Genomic DNA, 22,781 nt, shown 5'->3' on the forward strand with positions numbered 1-22,781 from the left:
GGACTCTGGAGGAGATCAACCAGCAGTGGATGGGGACCAAGTCAGGGATCACTTGAGCAAATGCTTCCTAGTGTATGGGACAGGAGGGGCAGCATCCCAGGGAGCTGAGTGAGCAGGCCACTGTCACAGCGAGGCCACTCTCCAGCATCTTTCAGAGGTCAGGGAGTCTGTGGGAACTCCCTGACAATGGGGAAAATGCAAACGTTGCATGCACCTTTCAGAAATGCCCAAAGGATATGCAGCGGAGTGAAAGGCTGTGCCCCAGCTCGTGTTGACTCGGATCCCATTTCTGGGTGTCTGAACGAGAAGGGGACTGGCTTTACCCAGGGGAGTTTGGCTCTCACCATCTTCTTTGCTTTCTCTGCTGAAAGGACAGGCTTGGTGGACCCAGGGAGAGCAGTGGTTGGCTTTTAACCTGGAAGTCAGTGAACTTTTCAACCTTACCTCCCTCCGCCCCCAATATTCTCATGCCCAAAATAGAATATTCTGGTCTGTATGGCTGGATAAGCTGATATGTAATTAACCAGATGGACGGTCAGACTCAGAGGGACGTGGTCAATGAGTGGTCCTCTGCCTGGAGGCATCTAGCTAGCAGGGTCCTGCAGGGGGCTGTCCTGCCACTGGCTGTGTTTAACATGTTTCTAATGGCTCAGTGGACACGAGCGAGTGCTTTTTCATAACATTTGTAGAAGACACCACATTGAGGAGAGGAGACACTACACTGGAGGGCAGGGTGGTCATCACAAAGGACAATGACAAGCTGGAGTAATGGGCTAATAGGAACCTCAGGATAGCCAGTAAATTGTGGCCTTGAGATCAACTAAGCCCATGCAATAACACAGAGCAGGGACTGCCCACGTGGGCAGCAGCTCTGTGGAGAGGCTTTGGTGGTCCTTGGGTTCCATTAGGCAAAAGAGGAGCAATCAGGAAAGAAGGGCAACTGCATCCTGGGCTGTATGAGCCAGAGCACAGCCAGTCTGCTGAGCACTTTTGACACCATAGCCAGAATATTTTCCTAGGTTTTGACATCCCACAATGCCAGAGAGACCTCGACATACTGGAGCCAGGTCAGTGGAGGGCCACCAAGGTCAGTAGGGTGGCAGAACTTGTACTGTGAGAAGAGGCCTAGAGAGCTGTGCTTGTTCAGACAGGAGTAGAGAGGATCTGGTGGGAAACATGTAGCATCGTTGCACGGTTCCCAGGAAGATGGAGTCAGGCTCATGTTCATGACACAAGGACAAGAGGCAATGGGCTGAAACAAGGGAGGGTCAGGCTAGACAGAGGGAGAAGTTATTCCAGCGTAAGGATATTCAAGTGCTGGAAGCTGTTTCCCAGGGAGTGTGCACTGGCTCTGTCCTGGAATGGGATCAAGATGTGTTTGGATAAAGGCCTGAATACTCTATCTGGCCCTGCTTTGAGCAGGAAGGTGGTCCAGACACCTCCGAAGGTCCCTTCCAGCCTGAATGATGCTGTCCTTCCTTCCTCCTCATGTCTGCAAACTAGGGAGAGCTCTCAGGTTCTCCCTGACCCCAGGAGTCATTCACATCAGATTCAGGCCTGCTTCACAGGTGTCCCCAAAGAGCCCTGACCTCATCCTTTGCTTCCCTTTTCCTTTGCCCAAAGCCAACTTCTTCTCTTTTACTATCTTTATACTCTCCAAAAATACGAGCCTAGGGTGTCAAGCCTTTCAGAGCAGGTTGCTCAAGAAATGTCAGCAGCCACGTACAGAGTCCAGAAATGAGCTGGGCATTGAAGCCACCATTGCAGAAAGAAAGACAAGGCATCTGACCAGCTCCCTGAGCACAGGAATCGGTATGCCGTGTCTCCTGAGATTCCTGGCAACATCTAAAATTTCAGTTCAGAGAAACGTGAGTCCTCTTAAGGTGTCCAGGAGACAGGGAGAAGAGAGCACGCTTCAGTTTCCCAAATGCTATGACAGTGCCCAAAACATCGTTCCCTTGGATGTTTCTGTGATTTCCCTCTAAGAATCAGGATCTCTTTTTTTTTTTAAAAAAAAAGTTAGGAAGATTATAAAAAGCACCAAGAAGATCCAAAATGCTCAAGGCCTTTTCTGAAGAGTCAGTGGCCCTGAGCAGTGGTGACTGGTCATGTGTAGGTCGGGGAGGGAAGGTGAGGGGATGTCATTGAGAAAGAAGGGGGTGGCTGATGGCATTAGCAAATACTTAGAACCACGTCTGAGCACAGCAATGGAAAGCAGTGGACGTCTGTGGGTGGAGGAGGAAGAAGAAGATTGTCAGGAAAGGAAGATGGCAGGAAGGAAGGCCCCTCCTGTGCAAATCAGGGATGATACAGGCATTTCCATCGCATGTGCATAGCTCAGTCTGACAGATGGCGAATGCCCCATCTGCTTGGGGTGACTGTGCTCAGTCATGCCCCATGAGCTGACCTGGCTCTCCTCCCCTCCTTCACTCCTCACACTTGGGTGGGTGTCAGGAAACCTCCCTGAGCCTGGAGGATGCACAGCCCTCCTGGGGTGAGGGCCCACCACTGCAGGGGAAGAGGAAGGGTTGGTGAGACACATGGGCATGCAGGGAGAGAGCAGTGCAGGTGCAGCAGTGAGTGCATTGAAGGCAGGAAGAAGACCTGACATGTCGGGGGCTGTCATGCTGAAGTGAAATAGGTTGACTCTCGATTTGGAGGCGGCAGCAGAAGGAGGATGGGCAGTTGAGTGCTGGGATGGGGAGCTAAACAGAGGATTCTAGCATGTCTGGGGCTTGGAACTCTTGGGTGATAAAGCAGCACTAGCAAGGCTTTGGAAGAAACGGGATGGGTTGTGGGGAACTCAGAGGCATTGGCAAATGCTCAGAAACACAGAGCTTGGTGCTGGAAGCAAGGAAGCAGGCACAGGCACAGGTCAGTGTAGCTGTGGTGGGGATGGCCGTGGCGCTTTGACACCCCAACAGAACTGGGACCCTTGTCCACTCAGCTATGGCTTCTGTCTCTTCCCCTGAGACCCACGAGAGGACATGAGGTCCTTACAGCTCCAGCGCCTCGTTGCCTCCTCCTCACCCACCCTCCATAGACCCTGGCAGGTGTCCTACCACTGGCCTGCGCCTGCCATCACACACTCGCACATCACAATTTCCCCAGAACGAGCCCAGAGCATCACAAGAGGGAAAGGATCTCTGAAATGGGAGTCAGAGCTTGGCCATCGTCCTTGGCAATGCACATCAAGGGCTTTCACAGTGATCTCCACATTGAGATTTCCTGCTGTACCAAGTGCCTCGGACTTCCTGCTTCACCAGCCCCCCAGGGACAGGAACCTTGTCTGCTCATTCCCTGTATGGTCTCTTCAGTGATGACCTGCTAACACCCTCCGAAACCTTCAGCTGTGCTGCTTTTACTTCTCCGGAGGCTTGCTCAGTCTTTCAGGAGCTGCAGTTCAGGAACTCGTCACCAGAGGGCTCATTGCCACACAAAGCAACACAAGGAGCCAAGCCGGAGCAGAATTTTCCTTTAGTCTTCAATTCTTATGTGGATTATCAGAGAGATTTCAGGAGTGTGATCACAGTGAAAAGATGGCAAAGTGAATCAAATGCTTGATTTTTGCATAGGCAGTTCTGCATGAATCCCAATGTATTTGGGTTGCAGGAATGTCTTCAAGTGGAGTCTGCACCACTGAGACCCACGGGGATGGACTGGCACAGCCACCGCCAGCAGGGGGAATCCCCATCTGCTAGGCTGAGGCACGCATTCAAGATGCAAACCTCTGCAGTGCCCACTTGTTCCAGGCCTCCAGGCAGTGTGACTCATTCTGCATGGCCCTCTAAGCCTCTATCAGCTCATTTTGCTTTTGCTAACCATCCCTGCAAGTCTCAAGCCTATGGGAGCTTTGGCTTTGGCATCCTCCCTACATCCTGGGTCAAGGTTTCTCAATTCCTTCTTTGCAGCTTCCCCTGATTCCAGTTCCTTTGTGCTGACTTTTTGCCCTGGAGCTCCATCAGCTCAGACACGCAGCCTCACAAGATGAATGTTTTTCTTTATGGGAACTCGGAGAGATCATTCTTTCCTTGAAAGAGGCTGTTCTTTAATGGCTGTCAGATTTCCTTAGATCGTTCACCCTTCAGAGATGGTCCCCATGGCAACACTTGTATCGGTCCCCGAGCAACCCAAAGTCGTCTTCTGTGGAGTCCACCACTCTGCTGCGAGTCTTCTTTTGACGTCTGGGACCCCACTATTTCCTGGTCACAACAGCCGAGGCAGACACTGATGATCACCTCCCTGACCAGCTCTTCCTGGTTGGCCAGGACCACATCCAGGTGAGCATCATCCTTGTTGGCCCACTTGGCAGCTCTGCTAAGTCGTCCCAAGATCCTTTACACTGCTGGCACCCTGTTGCTTTGCCTGGCCAATGAATGCCAGGGCACTTACAGCTCCCCATAGAAACCTGCTCATCAACCGGGAGACTTCTTTGGGTTGCTGTCAGAAGACTTTTTCTGCCTACTCTGCCTGATCAAGTAGTTGGTAACTGCCAAGACACTGGCACCCTTACTGAGGGTCTAGAGAACACGTCTTATGAGGAGCGGCTGAGGGAGCTGGGGTTGTTTAGTCTGGCGAAGAGGAGGCTGAGGGGAGACCTTATTGCTCTCTACAGCTACCTGAAAGGAGGTTGTAGCGAGGTGGGGGTCAGCCTCTTCTCCCTAGTAACAAGTGATAGGATGAGAGGAAATGGCCTCAAGCTGCACCAGGGGAAGTTTAGGTCGGACATTAGGAAAAACTTCTTCACCGAAAGGGTAGTCAGGCATTGCAACAGGCTGCCCAGGGAAGTGGTTGAGTCTCCATCCCTGGAGGTATTTCAAAGAAGGGTAGACGTAGTGCTCAAGGACATGGTTTAGTGGTGGACTTGGCAGTGCTAGGCTCACGGTTGGACTCGATGATCTTAAGGGTCTTTTCCAACCTCAATGATTCAATGATTCTATGACTCCTCCTCTCATCCTCACTCACACAAGCTAACTCAACCTGTTGCCCAGCTGATAGAGGAGCGCCATATATCCGAGCTGCTCCTTCACACAGGGGGCATCCCCCCCACCCTCACCTGCCCTGCCACTCCCAAGCCTCTCATCTGAGGCCCCTTTCTGTGGCCAGTGGAGAGAGATCTGTTAAGTAGTGAGCATACAGTCACCCACCTTAGGACGTGATGAATCGTGAATGGGAAACGTTTCTCTTCCCATGGGTAGCAGGAGGAACCAAGAGGAGGTGATTTGGGAGGGATTCATCTCAGACAGCTGTAAATGTCTCCACAGAAGCCGTTTGCAATGAGTCAGTCTCATCGATCAAAAGAGAGAGGTACTTTCAAGTTAAAACTGCTCCGAGCTGCCTAAGACTGGTTTTGTCTTCAGGTCACTGGCAACACACAGAACAGGTACTAACCTCCTGGCTGTACAAAAGGAAGAACTGGTTCAAGTGCACCAGAAGAGTTCTTTGTTCCTTTAATAAAGTCCTCAAAGTGAACTGGGATGCTTCTACTCTTTATTTATGTGCATTTTCACTTTAGTCGCTAAAAAAAAAAATAAACTCCATTATTCATCCTGCTCAAGTGCCAGGAGGTTGACGATTCTATGATTCTATGATTCTATGATTTTGGCTCTTTCCAGCAAGCTCTTGATTCAGAGCTTTGGCTTTCCTCATTGCTCTCCACTACTGTTTAATTTTCTTCATTGACAGCACCATCCATCCAGATGACTCATTAGGTGGCCTTACTCATGCTGTGTGACGCTACAGGTAACGTAAGGGGTGACCTGTTTCATGGATTTGCTGCCCAAGGTAGAAAGTACCTCAGCAACCATCTCAGAACCACCACAGGAGGATGTAAAAGAAGACAAGCGAGGCCAATGTGGAAAGGATTAACAAGTGTGGTGGGTTGACCCCAGCCAGTAACTAATCAGCCACCCAGTCACTCGCTCACTTCCCCAAACGCAGCCTGGGGAAGAGAATCGGAAAGGTAAGAGTGAGTAAAACTCATGGGTTGTAATTAAGAATGGCTCATAAGTGAAGCAAAGCTGCATTCACCAGCAAAGCAAAAAAGGAATTCCTGCCATTGGCAGGGAAATGTTCAGCCATTTCCAGGAAAGCTTCCAGGCCTTCATCTCATGTAAAAGTGACTTGGGAAGTCAAATGTCGTAATCACAAATGTCCCCCCTTCCTGCTCCTTTCCCTGATCTTATATTGCTGAGTGTGATATCCTATGATATGGAATATCCCTTTGGTCATTTGAGGTCAGCTGTTCTTGCTGCGTCCCCTCACAACTCCTTGCCCAACCCCAGCCCACTCATTGGAAGGGCAGCGTGAGAAACAGCATGAGAAGGCCTTCCTGTTGTTTAAGCGCTGGTCAGCAATAGCTTGGTCAGCAATAGTTTTGGTCACAAATCCGAAACAAGGAACCCTACAGGTTGCTATGAAGACAATGAACTCCACCCCAGCCAGCCAGGGCAGGCTGGCCTTTTTGGAAGGTGTGAGAATGAGAACAGTGAAGAATTTGAGAGGGGGAAGAGGGGAAGCAGTGAATTAAAGATGAGGCCAGGTATGGCATCGGGACTGTTTGGGGTGCCTGTGCTGCTGCCTTGTACCTGATGTGAATTATTTCCACAGTCAGAGGGAACCTGAGGGCTTTCCCTCATGGTGAGGACACGGAGAGGTGAGGAATGAGAGTGTCATTCAGGCTGGAAGGGACCTTGCTAGATATCTGTAGAAAACATCCTGCTCAAAGCAGGGTCACACCAGGTTACTCATGGTTTTAGCCATGAGAAACTTCCAGGGATGGAGGCAGCACACACCCTCCAGGAAACAGCTTCCTGTGTCTGGCTGTCCTCACCTTGCAAAAGTTTCTCCCTATATTGAGCCTGACCCTCTCGCGTTTCAGCTCATTGCCTCCTGTGCTCCTCCCTTGCACCACGGTGTCTTCCTGGGAACCTCACCATAGGCAATGCAAGTCTCTTCCATCCTCCCTGCAAAGCCCTCCATTCTCCAGGGTGGACAAGCCCAGCTCCCTCAGCCTCTCCTAACAGGACAAGTGCTCCAGCCTTGACCATCTCTGTGGCGCTCCACAGAACTTTTGTGTCGCTCCAGCTTGCCAATGTCTCTCTGGCATTGCAAGGAGCCAAAACCTGGGCAAGTATTCTGGATGCAGTGTCAGAAGTGCTGAGCAGAGGGAGAGAATCACTTGCCCTGGCTGTGCTCCTAATCACACAGCCCAGGATGTTGTTGGCCATCTTTGCTGGTGGCTCATCTTTTGCCTAATGGAACCCAAAGACCAGCAGACCCATTCCTGCGGAGCTGCTACCCGCCTAGCCAGTCCCTGTCCTATGCCATTTCATGATCCCCATCCACTGCTGGCTCTTCTCCTCCAGCGTCCTGCCTTGTACCTGTGGCCACACAGTATCTTTGTTCTTCCTTTAACTGTTTCTAAGTCGTAGACACTCATTGTGGTGCCCTTGAATTGCCTTTCAAGTTTAAACTGAGTTTTGATCTGGACCCTTGCTGAGCTTGGAGGATGATGTCCTTGAACACCAGCTGTACTGAGCTCTGCCACCATGCCTTGGCAGTTTATTGCATCAGTGTCCCAGCTCTGTCTATGACATTAACATCCAGCTCATCCTGTCTGTGCCGCTGGCTGAGGGCATCGCTGCACATCTGGGCTGATGCACTGCAGCTGTGGAACCAGGGAAGTTCATATTTGCCTTAAGGAAACCTGATACCACATGGCCAAGGCCCCCGTGTGTGCAAAGGCTTTGCTTCAGAGCAGAGACAAGGCATGGAGAAAAGAGCTGCACGTCTTTCTAGCCCCAGGACTAAAGACCCAGGGTGAAATGCCTCAATTCACTCAATGGAACACATCCTCCCAGCTTGGAGAAATTAGATCCTTCCCTGTCACCTTCCTGGGTGTCCTCTCTAATGATGGGACAATAAAAGTGACTCTCATGCCCAACTATTTTTCTAATACGAGTAGTGACTCTGCTGGAGGTAAGTCTCTCTCCCCCCAGCTGAGGGAGGGAACATCAGTGATGCCTTCAGGCTGTTTCACAGCAGGTTCCCCTGGAGCCCCAGGGACACCTGGCGGGAGCCCAGAGGGGCAGAGAAAGTGCTGCCTTGGGCTGGGCCTCTGCTGCTGAGCTGGGCTGGGCTCCTGGGATGGAGGGAGCTGCTGGCAAGTGGGCAGCACTGCAGAGAGACAGCTCTGCCCAGGAGCAGCTCCTTTGCAAAGGGCAGCAGGGCTGAGGGCACTGCCTGCATGCACTGAGGGGAGAGGAGCGAGGCAGAGAGAGGTGAAAGGCAATCAGGAGTGGGAGGATGCTGAGAGTTCACTGGGGGGAGGGATCTTCACAGCCCACTACATGGTAAGTCTCTGGGTGCAGGACAACGTAGCTGGTGTTCCTGGAGGGATATCCAAAAGCTGATACATCCGACAGCACATAGGATCTTTCAGGAGGACTCTCACAGTGTCTCTAGGGGGAGGAGGATGTATGCGGAGCAGGGCTTCCCTGCTGCACCATCAGGACAGGGCAGAATGGCTGCCTTCTTCTGGGTACCAGTCCGGGGTTTTGAAGATGGGTGTGCAGCCACGGGTGCCCGGGGCTGTCCTTTAGAGCACTGGGGAGAAGCTGTGGGTGGAAGCAGTGACCCCTGGCAGGGCAGGGTGCTCCTGCTGTCCAGAGGCTGCAGCGTGGGTCAGGGCAGCTGAGACTTCTACATGACCCAGAGTCCATTTGCAGAGGATCATTTTAAAGATGGATATCACGTTAGGGGATTACATGAAAGGGAAGGTGTTTGTGCGTTGAGTTTTCTCCTGTTGGTTGGCTGGGTAGGCAGAGACATGGGCAGGAAGGAAGGGAGACAGATGGGGGGGGGGTGAGGATTCAAGTGCAGCTCAGACACCAACGCTGCCTGTGCTGTCGTGCACATATGGCCATGGAGGAAAAGCACCAGCTCGCACCCTGTTCACCTGTGGGGCTCTGGGTACTGCAGTGTGTGGCTAGCAGTGATCTCACCCTCCCTTCAGGACGTAACAAATTCAGGAGAGTTGACTCTTTCCTTGGGAGGTCCTGCTGGGCTGCAGGCTGCCCTCCCGTAGGGCACAGCTCTCCCAGGGCATCTCTGTGGTTTGCAGGAGCCCCATGGAGAAGACACCTCGGTGTTAAGGCCATTGAAACACTACTGGGCGGCTGCATGCAGGCAGCTGTAACGAGCCCTCTGTGTCCCTGGTTGGGAGGACAGAGCTGAGATCCTCCTCAGGTACGATGAGATGGGTGAGGGGGTTGGAGATCTGCACTGGGAAACTGGATTCCTCTGCTCCCAGCACTGGCCTCTTTCTTTTGGGGGGAACACCCGAGTGCGATAGTCCTCCAGGTGGAAGAGCTGCCAGCACAGGGCAGCTGAGAGCAGGGCTGATGCACAGAGCGGCTGTCCTCACTCTGCACTAAGGGACAGTCCCTGTGCCCAATCTCAGGACCCACAAGGTTTCCCTTGCAGTGCAGCAGAAATGCCAGGCATTGCTGCATTCAAACCACTCTTCAGCTGCGCTGGGGCAACTAGAACAGAAGGCATACAACCAAACTCCCCACAGCTCTGCTCTGCAGTCAGGTGAATTGGGAGCTATAATGCTTATAAGCTCTTTGTTGTTAGTATTGGATGTAATCTGAGATCACCCCAAGTTCCTGTTTCCTTATTGCTGTAGGGCAGGACTGACCCCTGCAGCGCCCCCAGCAGAGCCTCCTGCTCCCTGGGGCACCCTCAGCCAGCACCAACCAGAGCTCACCAAAGCTCTTCCTGAAAAGTGAAAGGCAGTTTGGGGGCTTTCTATAAGAAATCGAATGGATTTTTCTCAAAGCAGTCAGCCCTAACTTCTCCCTTCCTTTACCTCCTTGAAGAGATCCCCATGCCAAGAGGGATAAAATGTCCAACACCAGCTTCACCGCTGAGTTCCTCCTCCTGGCATTCACAGAGACGTGGCAGCTGCAGCTCTTGCACTTCTGGCTCTTCCTGGGCATCTACCTGGCTGCCCTCCTGGGCAACGGCCTCATCATCACAGTTGTATCCTGTGACCACCACCTCCACACCCCCGTGTACTTCTTCCTCCTCAACCTCTCTGTGCTCCACCTGGGCTCCATCTCCCCCACTCTCCCCAAAGCCATGGCCAATTCCCTCTGGAACACCAGGGCCATCTCCTACACAGGATGTGCTGCCCAACTCTTTCTGTTTGTCTTTTTGATTTCAGCAGAGTATTGCCTTCTCACCATCATGTCCTATGACTGCTACGTTGCCATCTGCACTACGGGACCCTCCTGAGCTTGTGTCCACATGGCAGCAGCTGCCTGGGGCACTGGGTTTCTCAGTGCTGTGCTGCATTCTGCCAATACTTTTTCACTACCCCTCTGCCATGGGAATGCTTTGGAGAAGTTCTTCTGTGAAATCCCCAGATACTCAAGCTATCCTGCTCAGATGCCTGCCTCAGGGAAGTGTGGCTTATTGTGGTTAGTCTCTGTGTGGACTTTGGGTTTTTTGTTTTCATTGTGCTGTCCTATGTGCAGATCTTCAGGGCTGTGCTGAGGATCCCCTCTGAGCAGGGACGCCACAAAGCCTTTGCCACGTGCCTCCCTCACCTGGCCGTGGTCTCCCTCTTTCTCAGCACTGCCATGTTTGCCCACCTGAAGCCCCCCTCCATCTCCTCTCCATCCCTGGATCTGGTGGTGGCAGCTCTGTGCTCGGTTGTGCCCCCTGCAATGAACCCCCTCATCTACAGCCTGAACAACAAGGAAATAAAAAATGTCCTATGGAAACTGGCCCAAGAAATGCCGTTTCACTGACAATATCCTGCCTCCCCACCTCTGCATGTTTCCCAGAGTTTAGCTTAGGCCACGAGTCTGCTTTTTTCTCTTGTGATAAATCTACTTAGAGACCGTTTTCTGGGTTTAGACTGCTTCTGTGGAGGTTTGATCCTGTTGTGCCTGACCTCTGCACAACAGTGTGTCAGATATGGCCTGTCAGATAGCAGCTCTTCAGTAAAAGGGGATCTCTTGGGTTCAGGCCCAAGAAAAAATGTCCCAAGGAATTGGTCTTGTAATGTTCCTGTTCTCCTTTTGTTCTCAGTAGATTTGGGGTTCAGCTCAAGGTAATGCTGAGTTCCATTGGATCAAAAGTTACGCTTCTAAAGGCTCTCTTCTTGCTGTCCGATGGCAGGGGAGATTGTGCATCAGCTCCCCATTATCTCTTCAGGTTGCTTCATGTATGACAGGACTGATGGCATGTACCAGACTCTCTGGAAATTAATTTGGAGGGGTGAGGAGAGGATGGGGACTCACCACGTGCCCTGGGGTTGGAATAAGCGGAGACTCAGAAGCTGAAACATCCTCAAAGATGAAGTACCCCAGAAGTAAAGCACTATAATTGACATATCCACAAACATGGAGTCAGCAGGCACAGGGAAGGGAGAGTGGAGAGCTGCAGGAGCTGCAGGAGCTGCAGGAGCTGCCTGAGGATCCCCAGGGCCAGGACTCTGGTGCTGTCCTGGGGAGTGGGGCTGGTGGCGGCAGAGGAGGGGGCAAGTTCAGTAGGGCTGGAGGATCACCTACAAGATGAGTTCAGGAGAGTCAGAGAGTGCCTAGCCTCTGTTCCCTCATGCCCTGGGGGCCAGCACCAGCCGTGGCGCTGATGGGGAGCCTGAACCCTGCTGTCTGCCCCCCAGCAGCTGCTGTGGCCTTCAGAGGCGCTGGGGCTGTGGAGTGAGTGCCCAGAGCTCTGCAGCAGCCTGCGCTGGGCAGTGCCATGGAGCCAGCCCAGGCTGGGCTGCTCTGCTGGGCTGGGCTGGGCTGGGCTGGGCTTGGGAGAGGGCAGGGGAGGTGGGGAGAGGTGGGGAGGGGCTGGGCTGGGCTGGAAAGAGCCCAGGAGAGAAAAAGGCCAGTGTAGAGCTAAGGTGTGTAAGTGTGCAGGGTAGGGGCAGCCAGCACTGCCAGTGCAGAGCAGGTGTCATGGTGAAGGAAGCAAGACATCCAAAGTGCAGAAGAGAGGGTCCTGGTTTGTGCCATGTTTCCAGGACACCCTGGGAAAGCTGCCCCAGGAAATTTGTCCCAGACCAGTCCCACCCGGCAGCCATTCCCATCTCTGGCCATACACCCCAGCCCTGAGGAAGGACCTTTGCTGCATGGTCACCCCCATCCTCCTTTGGGGCTCAGTCATACCCAAGTCCACTGCCATTATTGATAAAAAGGGAACCATTTTCCTACTGGACAGTCATTACACACCAAATCCCACAGCTCTTGCCACAGTTGGTCTCTCAGCCAAGCCTCTTCTCAGACAGCTCCAGCTAGATCAGATGCTCACGGCCTTGTCATGACAAATGTTGAATATTTACATTGAGTGAGATCCCAAGTCAGAAGATTTCTTTACATTCAGTTCATAGGCTAAAGCGTCCATGGTCTGCAGATATCTCATTGCCTTACCTCTGGCCAGAAACTTGCTTATTTCAACATCTGTCGATTGCCGATTATTATCTTGCCCAGTAGTACAGTTACAAGACTGGTTTCACCTTCCTCAAAGCTTAGAATCAGAGCGTCATAGAATTGTTAAGGTTGAAAAGGACCTCAGAGATCATCGAGTCCAACCTGCTAACCTAACTGCCTGGTCCACCTCTAAACCATGTCCCTAAGCACCACATCCACGCGTTTTTTGAATACTTCCAGGGGCTGTGATCCCTATGGATTGCTATGAGGACAATGATGGATTGCGGATCCTCCAGCTTGCCAATGTCCCTCTGGCATTGCAGGGAAACAAAACCTGGGCAAGTATTCTGGATGCAGTGTCACAAGTACTGAGCAGAGGGAGAGAATCACTTGCCCTGGCTGCACTCCTAATCCCACAGCCCAGGATGTTGTTGGCCATCTTTTGCCTAACGGAACCCAAAGACCAGCAGATCCTTTCCTGTGGAGCTGCTACCTGCCTAGCCAGTCCCTGTCCTAGGACATTTCAGGGCCTACATCCACTTTAAGAGCAGGTGCAATCTTTACTAGATATCATGAGGTTTATATATCCTTTGGGACGGCAGCCCTGCCCTGCTCTCCTCAATGGGATGTCTTCTACAAATGTTATCAAAAAGTACTCTCTTATATCCTCCAGGTCATTCAAAAGATGTGAAAGAGGGCAGGCTGCAAGCTAGACCCCTGCAGGACCCTACTAGCTGGATGCCTCCAGGCAGAGCACCACGCATGTACCACAGTCCTCCAAGCCCAACTACTCTCCAGCTGGCTTCTTACTCAACGACTTATCCACCCATGCAGCCCATACTGTCCTAACTTGGACACAAGAAATTTCTGGAGGGATGATGCTGAAAGCCTTGATGACTTCCTGGTAAAAGACCATCTCTGCTCTCCCCACATCCAGCAATCCTATTCTTTCCTCACAGAAAGCAAAGAATATGGCCAGGAACAAGCTCCCCTGGGTAAACCCAGTCGCCTTCTCTTTCAGACACCCAGAAATGGGATTCGAGTGGACATGAGCTGGGGCACAGCCTTTCATTCCCCTGCTCATCATTTGGGCATTCTGGAAAGGTGTATGCATTGTAGAGGTGCTGCCGATGATCAGGGAGTCCCCATAGTCTCCGTGACCTTTCAAAGATGATGGAGAGCCGAGGGAGGGAAAACAAGACTTTTCTTCAGCCTGCAGAGGTCAAAAGGACGGTTGGAGCCTGGATCCCATAATGGAGAAGGAGCGGCTGAGAGAACTGCATTTTTGAGAAATCCCTCAGCGCTAAACACTGGAGCAAGGCCTCAGGCCAGCTGGGGAGATCTCAGTCAATGGAGATTTTCAAAATTTGTCGAGACAAGCACCTGATTGAGCTGGAGCTGTCTGAGAAGAGGCTTGGCTGAGAGTCCAGCTGTGGCAAGAGCTGTGGGACTTGGTGTGTAACGACTGTCCAGTAGGAAAATGGTTCCCTTTTTATCAATATTGGCAGTGGACTTGGGTATGACTGAGCCCCAAAGGAGGATGGGGGTGACCATGCAGCAAAGGTCCTTCCTCAGGGCTGGGGTGTATGGCCAGAGATGGGAATGGCTGCCGGGTGGGACTGGTCTGGGACAAATTTCCTGGGGCAGCTTTCCCAGGGTGTCCTGGAAACATGGCACAAACCAGGACCCTCTCTTCTGCACTTTGGATGCCTTGCTTCCTTCACCATGACACCTGGCTCTGCACTGGCAGTGCTGGCTGCCCCTACCCTGCACACTTACACACCTTAGCTCTACACTGGCCTTTTTCTCTCCTGGGCTCTTTCCAGCCCAGCCCAGCCCCTCCCCACCTCTCCCCACCTCCCCTGCCCTCTCCCAAGCCCAGCCCAGCCCAGCCCAGCCCATCCCAGCAGAGCAGCCCAGCCTGGGCTGGCTCCATGGCACTGCCCAGCGCAGGCTGCTGCAGAGCTCTGGGCACTCACCCCACAGCCCCAGCCCCTCTGAAGGCCACAGCAGCTGCTGGGGGGCAAGACAGCAGGGTTCAGGCTCCCCATCAGCGCCACGGCTGGTGCTGGCCCCCAGGGCATGAGGGAACAGAGGCTAGGCACTCTCTGGCTCTCCTGAATTCATAATGTAGGTGAACCCCAACCCTGACTGAATTTCCCCCTCCTCTGCTGCCACCAGCCCTACTCCCCAGGACAGCACCAGAGTCCTGGCCCTTGGGGATCCTCAGGCAGCTCCTGCAGCTCTCCACTCTCCCTTCCCTGTGCCTGCCGAGTCCCCACTGAGCCCCATGGCACTGCAGAGTCCGTCTTCGTGGATACCTCGATTTACTGCTTTACTTTTGGGGGTCTTTACCTTTGACAGTGTTTCAGCTTCTGACTGTCCATTCATTCCAACCCCAGGGAAAATGGTGAGTTCCCAACCTCTCCCCACCATTGCCAGAGAATCTGGTACATGCCATCAGTCCTGTCAGACACGAAGGAACCTGAGGAGATAATGGGGAGCTGATGGACCATCTCCCCTGCCACTGGACACCAAGAAGAGAGCCTTTAAAACCAGAACTTTTGATCCAATGGAATTCAGTGTTACCGGTTAACGTCAAAACCACTGAGAAGGAAAGAAGAACAGAAACTTTAAACTAAAAAAATCTTAGATATTTTCTTGGAAGCAACTTTGGAGGAACTTCAGGCACTACACCCAGGAGCTGACCTTTTACTGAAGAGCTGCTATCTGACAGGCAACATCTGACACAGTGTTGTCCAAGAGTCAGACACAACAGGATCAAACCTCCACAGAAGGAGAATAAACCCAGCAAATTATCTCTAAGGAGCACTATCATGAGAGAAAAAAGCAGACTCATGGCCTAAGACAAACTGTGGGAAATGTGCAGAGGAGCGGAGGGAGGTTATTGTCAGTGAAACAGTGTCTATTAGATCAGTTTCCATAAGGCATCCTTTGTTCCTCATGCTGTAGATGAGGGGGTTCACTGCTGGAGGCACCACCGAGTACAACACCGCCACCGCCAGGTCGAGGGATGGGGAGGAAATGGAAGGGGGCTTCAGGTAGGCAAAAAATGAGGTGCTGATAAACAGGGAGACTACGGCCAGGTGAGGGAGGCATGTGGAAAAGGCTTTGTGGCGTCCCTGCTGACAGGGAATTCTCAGCACAGCCCTGAAGATCTGCATATAGGAGAAAAGAATGAAAACAAAACACCCAAAGCCCAAAAAGACACTGGCCACAAGAGACGCAACCTCCCTGAGGTAGAAGTGTGAGCAGGAGAGCTTGAGGATGTGGGGGATTTCACAGAAGAACTGGTCCACAGCATTGCCTCGGCAGAGGGGTAGTGAAAATGTATTGGCAGCGTGCAGGAGAGAATAGAGGAATCAAGCGCCCCAGGCAGCTGCTGCCATGTGGACACAAGCTCTGCTGCCCAGGAGGGTCCCGTAGTGCAGGGGTTTGCAGATGGCAACAGAGCGGTCATAGGCCATGATGTTGAGAAAATAAAATTCTGCTGAAATCAAAAAGACAAACAGAAAGAGTTGGGCAGCACATCCTGTGTAGGAGATGGCCCTGGTGTTCCAGAGGGAATTGGCCATGGCTTTGGGGAGATGGAGCCCAGGTGGAGAACAGAGAGGTTGGGGAGGAAGAAGTACACGGGGGTGTGGAGGCGGTGGTCACAGGATACAACTGTGATGATGAGGCCGTTGCCCAGGAGGGCAGCCAGGTAGATGCCCAGGAAGAGCCAGAAGTGCAAGAGCTGCAGCTGCCACGTCTCTGTGAATGCCAGGAGGAGGAACTCAGCGGTGAAGCTGGTGTTGGACATTTTATCCCTCTTGGCATGGGGATCTCTTCAAGGAGGTAAAGGAAGGGAGAAGTTAGGGCTGACTGCTTTGAGAAAAATCCATTCGATTTCTTATAGAAAGCCCCCAAACTGCCTTTCACTTTTCAGGAAGAGCTTTGGTGAGCTCTGGTTGGTGCTGGCTGAGGGTGCCCCAGGGAGCAGGAGGCTCTGCTGGGGGCGCTGCAGGGGTCAGTCCTGCCCTACAGCAATAAGGAAACAGGAACTTGGGGTGATCTCAGATTACATCCAATACTAACAACAAAGAGCTTATAAGCATTATAGCTCCCAATTCACCTGACTGCAGAGCAGAGCTGTGGGGAGTTTGGTTGTATGCCTTCTGTTCTAGTTGCCCCAGCGCAGCTGAAGAGTGGTTTGAATGCAGCAATGCCTGGCATTTCTGCTGCACTGCAAGGGAAACCTTGTGGGTCCTGAGATTGGGCACAGGGACTGTCCCTTAGTGCAGAGTGAGGACAGCCGCTCTGTGCATCAGCCCTGCTCTCAGCTGCCCTGTGCTGGCAGCTCTTCCACCTGGAGGACTATCGCACTCGGGTGTTCCCCCCAAAAGAAAGAGGCCAGTGCTGGGAGCAGAGGAATCCAGTTTCCCAGTGCAGATCTCCAACCCCCTCACCCATCTCATCGTACCTGAGGAGGATCTCAGCTCTGTCCTCCCAACCAGGGACACAGAGGGCTCGTTACAGCTGCCTGCATGCAGCCGCCCAGTAGTGTTTCAATGGCCTTAACACCGAGGTGTCTTCTCCATGGGGCTCCTGCAAACCACAGAGATGCCCTGGGAGAGCTGTGCCCTACGGGAGGGCAGCCTGCAGCCCAGCAGGACCTCCCAAGGAAAGAGTCAACTCTCCTGAATTTGTTACGTCCTGAAGGGAGGGTGAGATCACTGCTAGCCACACACTGCAGTACCCAGAGCCCCACAGGTGAACAGGGTGCGAGCCGGTGCTTTTCCTCCATGGCCATATGTGCACGACAGCACAGGCAGCGTTGGTGTCTGAGCTGCACTTCAATCCTCACCCCCCCCCATCTGTCTCCCTTCCTTCCTACCCATGTCTCTGCTGCCTGGAGCTCTTCTTGGCCACGACCTCTTTCACTGTCCCCACTTCCCCTCCCTCTTCATGCTCACAGAGCCCATCCCACCTGCTGTGTGCTCAGCTCTGCCCTGCAGGCACCTCCTGGCAGCAGGGCACTGCCCAGGGGCATCTCTGTGTGTGCAGGGGCTAAGGAGCAGCTCAGACAAGTCCTAGCGAGAACTGGGGTCTCATTGCCAACTCCAGAGGAGAGAAATAAATGCCCATCTCCCACTGCCCACCCAGACAACCAAGAATGGAAAAACTCAAAGTAAAACTTTCTTTTCTTTCCAGCATTCCCATCCTTGACAACCATCTTTAAAATGAACCTCTGCAACTGTCCTCTGGGTGATGTAGAAGTATGAGCCGCCCTGACCCACTCTGGACAGCAGAGGGATCCTTCCCTGCCAGGGGTCACTCCTTCCACCCACAGGTTCTCCCCACAGCTCCTTGGGAAGCTCCCCAGGCAGGCTGAGTGCTGACCCTGGCCGGCAGCAGAGTCCCTGCCCCAGCACTCAGCCCCCTGTTGTGCAGGGACCCTGCTCTGAAGGACAGCCCTGGGAAGCCCTGGATGCACACCCCTGCACTAATTCTTTGGAGAAGGCAGCTGTCGTGTCCTCTCCTCTGACAGTGTGGCTGAGTATCCCTGCTTTGCAGCATGTCCTCCACAGTAAAGAAAACCTGCGTGCCATCCTGCCAATTCCTAGCTGCAGCACGATGTGCCATGTCTAGGAGACCCCTCCAAGACACCGTGTGCATTGCCCTGCTGCCAGAGACTTACTGTGTTAAGCGCTGTGAAGACTTCTCCTCCAGTGAGCTCTCAGCATCATCCCACCTCATGCAGCCTGTAACATCCCTCTTACTTCTCCCATCTCCCCTCGGTGCCTGCAGGCGGTGCCCTCAGTTCTGCTGCCCTTTGCAGAGGAGCTGCTCCTGGGCAGAGCTGTGTCTCTGCAGTGCTGCCCTCTTGCCAGCAGCTCCCTCCATCCCAGGAGCCCAGCCCAGCTCAGCAGCAGAGGCCCAGCCCAGGGCAGCACTTTCTCTGCCCCTCTGGGCTCCCTCCCAGGTGTCCCTGGGGCTCCAGGGGAACCTGCTGTGAAACAGCCTGAAGGCACCCCTGATGTTCCCTCCCTCAGCTGCAGGGAGAGACACTTAGATGTGCTATCAGAAAAAGACTTGGGCATGGGAATCTACTTTTTTGTCCCAGTATTAGACAGGACATGCAGGAAGGTGACAAGGAAAGATCTAATTTCTTCAAGCTGGGAGGATATACTCAATTGAGTGAAACACGCATTTCATTCTGGGTCTTTAGACCTGAGGCTAGAAAGACATTCGTCTCTCTTTTGTTCATGCCATCTCTCTGTTATGAAGAAAAGCCTTTGCACACACGGGGTCTTTGGTGTTTGCTACCAGGATTCCTTACAGCAAGTCAGACCTTGCCTGGTTGCACATTGCAGTGCTTCAGCCCAAATGTGCAGCAGTGCCCTCAGCCAGGGGCACAGCCACGAAGAGCTGGAGCTGTTCCTGAACAGACAGAGCTGTGACATGGTGGCAGAGCTCAGGACAGCTGCTGTTCAAGGACAGCATCCTCCAAGCTCAGCAAGGGTCCAGATCAAAACTCAGTCTAAACTTGAAAGGCAATTGTAGGCCACCATAAGGAGTGTTTACTGCTTCAGGAACAGTTAAAGGAAAAACAAAGGTCCTGTGTGGCCACTGCTGAATTTAGGAAGAGCAGGTGTAGATAGATGTGAGATTCTCGGTGTCCTCTTTGCCTCAGTCTTCCCCAGCAAGGTCTCCCAGGCCTCTGTGACTCAGGGCAGGACTCTGGAGGAGATCAACCAGCAGTGGATGGGGACCAAGTCAGGGATCACTTGAGCAAATGCTTCCTAGTGTATGGGACAGGAGGGGCAGCATCCCAGGGAGCTGAGTGAGCAGGCCACTGTCACAGCGAGGCCACTCTCCAGCATCTTTCAGAGGTCAGGGAGTCTGTGGGAACTCCCTGACAATGGGGAAAATGCAAACGTTGCATGCACCTTTCAGAAATGCCCAAAGGATATGCAGCGGAGTGAAAGGCTGTGCCCCAGCTCGTGTTGACTCGGATCCCATTTCTGGGTGTCTGAACGAGAAGGGGACTGGCTTTACCCAGGGGAGTTTGGCTCTCACCATCCTCTTTGCTTTCTCTGCTGAAAGGACAGGCTTGGTGGACCCAGGGAGAGCAGTGGTTGGCTTTTAACCTGGAAGTCAGTGAACTTTTCAACCTTACCTCCCTCCGCCCCCAATATTCTCATGCCCAAAATAGAATATTCTGGTCTGTATGGCTGGATAAGCTGATATGTAATTAACCAGATGGACGGTCAGACTCAGAGGGACGTGGTCAATGAGTGGTCCTCTGCCTGGAGGCATCTAGCTAGCAGGGTCCTGCAGGGGGCTGTCCTGCCACTGGCTGTGTTTAACATGTTTCTAATGGCTCAGTGGACACGAGCGAGTGCTTTTTCATAACATTTGTAGAAGACACCACATTGAGGAGAGGAGACACTACACTGGAGGGCAGGGTGGTCATCACAAAGGACAATGACAAGCTGGAGTAATGGGCTAATAGGAACCTCAGGATAGCCAGTAAATTGTGGCCTTGAGATCAACTAAGCCCATGCAATAACACAGAGCAGGGACTGCCCACGTGGGCAGCAGCTCTGTGGAGAGGCTTTGGTGGTCCTTGGGTTCCATTAGGCAAAAGAGGAGCAATCAGGAAAGAAGGGCAACTGCATCCTGGGCTGTATGAGCCAGAGCACAGCCAGTCTGCTGAGCACTTTTGACACCATAGCCAGAATATTTTCCTAGGTTTTGACATCCCACAATGCCAGAGAGACCTCGACATACTGGAGCCAGGTCAGTGGAGGGCCACCAAGGTCAGTAGGGTGGCAGAACTTGTACTGTGAGAAGAGGCCTAGAGAGCTGTGCTTGTTCAGACAGGAGTAGAGAGGATCTGGTGGGAAACATGTAGCATCGTTGCACGGTTCCCAGGAAGATGGAGTCAGGCTCATGTTCATGACACAAGGACAAGAGGCAATGGGCTGAAACAAGGGAGGGTCAGGCTAGACAGAGGGAGAAGTTATTCCAGCGTAAGGATATTCAAGTGCTGGAAGCTGTTTCCCAGGGAGTGTGCACTGGCTCTGTCCTGGAATGGGATCAAGATGTGTTTGGATAAAGGCCTGAATACTCTATCTGGCCCTGCTTTGAGCAGGAAGGTGGTCCAGACACCTCCGAAGGTCCCTTCCAGCCTGAATGATGCTGTCCTTCCTTCCTCCTCATGTCTGCAAACTAGGGAGAGCTCTCAGGTTCTCCCTGACCCCAGGAGTCATTCACATCAGATTCAGGCCTGCTTCACAGGTGTCCCCAAAGAGCCCTGACCTCATCCTTTGCTTCCCTTTTCCTTTGCCCAAAGCCAACTTCTTCTCTTTTACTATCTTTATACTCTCCAAAAATACGAGCCTAGGGTGTCAAGCCTTTCAGAGCAGGTTGCTCAAGAAATGTCAGCAGCCACGTACAGAGTCCAGAAATGAGCTGGGCATTGAAGCCACCATTGCAGAAAGAAAGACAAGGCATCTGACCAGCTCCCTGAGCACAGGAATCGGTATGCCGTGTCTCCTGAGATTCCTGGCAACATCTAAAATTTCAGTTCAGAGAAACGTGAGTCCTCTTAAGGTGTCCAGGAGACAGGGAGAAGAGAGCACGCTTCAGTTTCCCAAATGCTATGACAGTGCCCAAAACATCGTTCCCTTGGATGTTTCTGTGATTTCCCTCTAAGAATCAGGATCTCTTTTTTTTTTTAAAAAAAAAGTTAGGAAGATTATAAAAAGCACCAAGAAGATCCAAAATGCTCAAGGCCTTTTCTGAAGAGTCAGTGGCCCTGAGCAGTGGTGACTGGTCATGTGTAGGTCGGGGAGGGAAGGTGAGGGGATGTCATTGAGAAAGAAGGGGGTGGCTGATGGCATTAGCAAATACTTAGAACCACGTCTGAGCACAGCAATGGAAAGCAGTGGACGTCTGTGGGTGGAGGAGGAAGAAGAAGATTGTCAGGAAAGGAAGATGGCAGGAAGGAAGGCCCCTCCTGTGCAAATCAGGGATGATACAGGCATTTCCATCGCATGTGCATAGCTCAGTCTGACAGATGGCGAATGCCCCATCTGCTTGGGGTGACTGTGCTCAGTCATGCCCCATGAGCTGACCTGGCTCTCCTCCCCTCCTTCACTCCTCACACTTGGGTGGGTGTCAGGAAACCTCCCTGAGCCTGGAGGATGCACAGCCCTCCTGGGGTGAGGGCCCACCACTGCAGGGGAAGAGGAAGGGTTGGTGAGACACATGGGCATGCAGGGAGAGAGCAGTGCAGGTGCAGCAGTGAGTGCATTGAAGGCAGGAAGAAGACCTGACATGTCGGGGGCTGTCATGCTGAAGTGAAATAGGTTGACTCTCGATTTGGAGGCGGCAGCAGAAGGAGGATGGGCAGTTGAGTGCTGGGATGGGGAGCTAAACAGAGGATTCTAGCATGTCTGGGGCTTGGAACTCTTGGGTGATAAAGCAGCACTAGCAAGGCTTTGGAAGAAACGGGATGGGTTGTGGGGAACTCAGAGGCATTGGCAAATGCTCAGAAACACAGAGCTTGGTGCTGGAAGCAAGGAAGCAGGCACAGGCACAGGTCAGTGTAGCTGTGGTGGGGATGGCCGTGGCGCTTTGACACCCCAACAGAACTGGGACCCTTGTCCACTCAGCTATGGCTTCTGTCTCTTCCACTGAGACCCACGAGAGGACATGAGGTCCTTACAGCTCCAGCGCCTCGTTGCCTCCTCCTCACCCACCCTCCATAGACCCTGGCAGGTGTCCTACCACTGGCCTGCGCCTGCCATCACACACTCGCACATCACAATTTCCCCAGAACGAGCCCAGAGCATCACAAGAGGGAAAGGATCTCTGAAATGGGAGTCAGAGCTTGGCCATCGTCCTTGGCAATGCACATCAAGGGCTTTCACAGTGATCTCCACATTGAGATTTCCTGCTGTACCAAGTGCCTCGGACTTCCTGCTTCACCAGCCCCCCAGGGACAGGAACCTTGTCTGCTCATTCCCTGTATGGTCTCTTCAGTGATGACCTGCTAACACCCTCCGAAACCTTCAGCTGTGCTGCTTTTACTTCTCCGGAGGCTTGCTCAGTCTTTCAGGAGCTGCAGTTCAGGAACTCGTCACCAGAGGGCTCATTGCCACACAAAGCAACACAAGGAGCCAAGCCGGAGCAGAATTTTCCTTTAGTCTTCAATTCTTATGTGGATTATCAGAGAGATTTCAGGAGTGTGATCACAGTGAAAAGATGGCAAAGTGAATCAAATGCTTGATTTTTGCATAGGCAGTTCTGCATGAA

Source organism: Platalea leucorodia (assembly GCF_965183815.1).
Source record: "Platalea leucorodia genome assembly, chromosome: 21".
NCBI lineage: Eukaryota > Metazoa > Chordata > Aves > Pelecaniformes > Threskiornithidae > Platalea > Platalea leucorodia.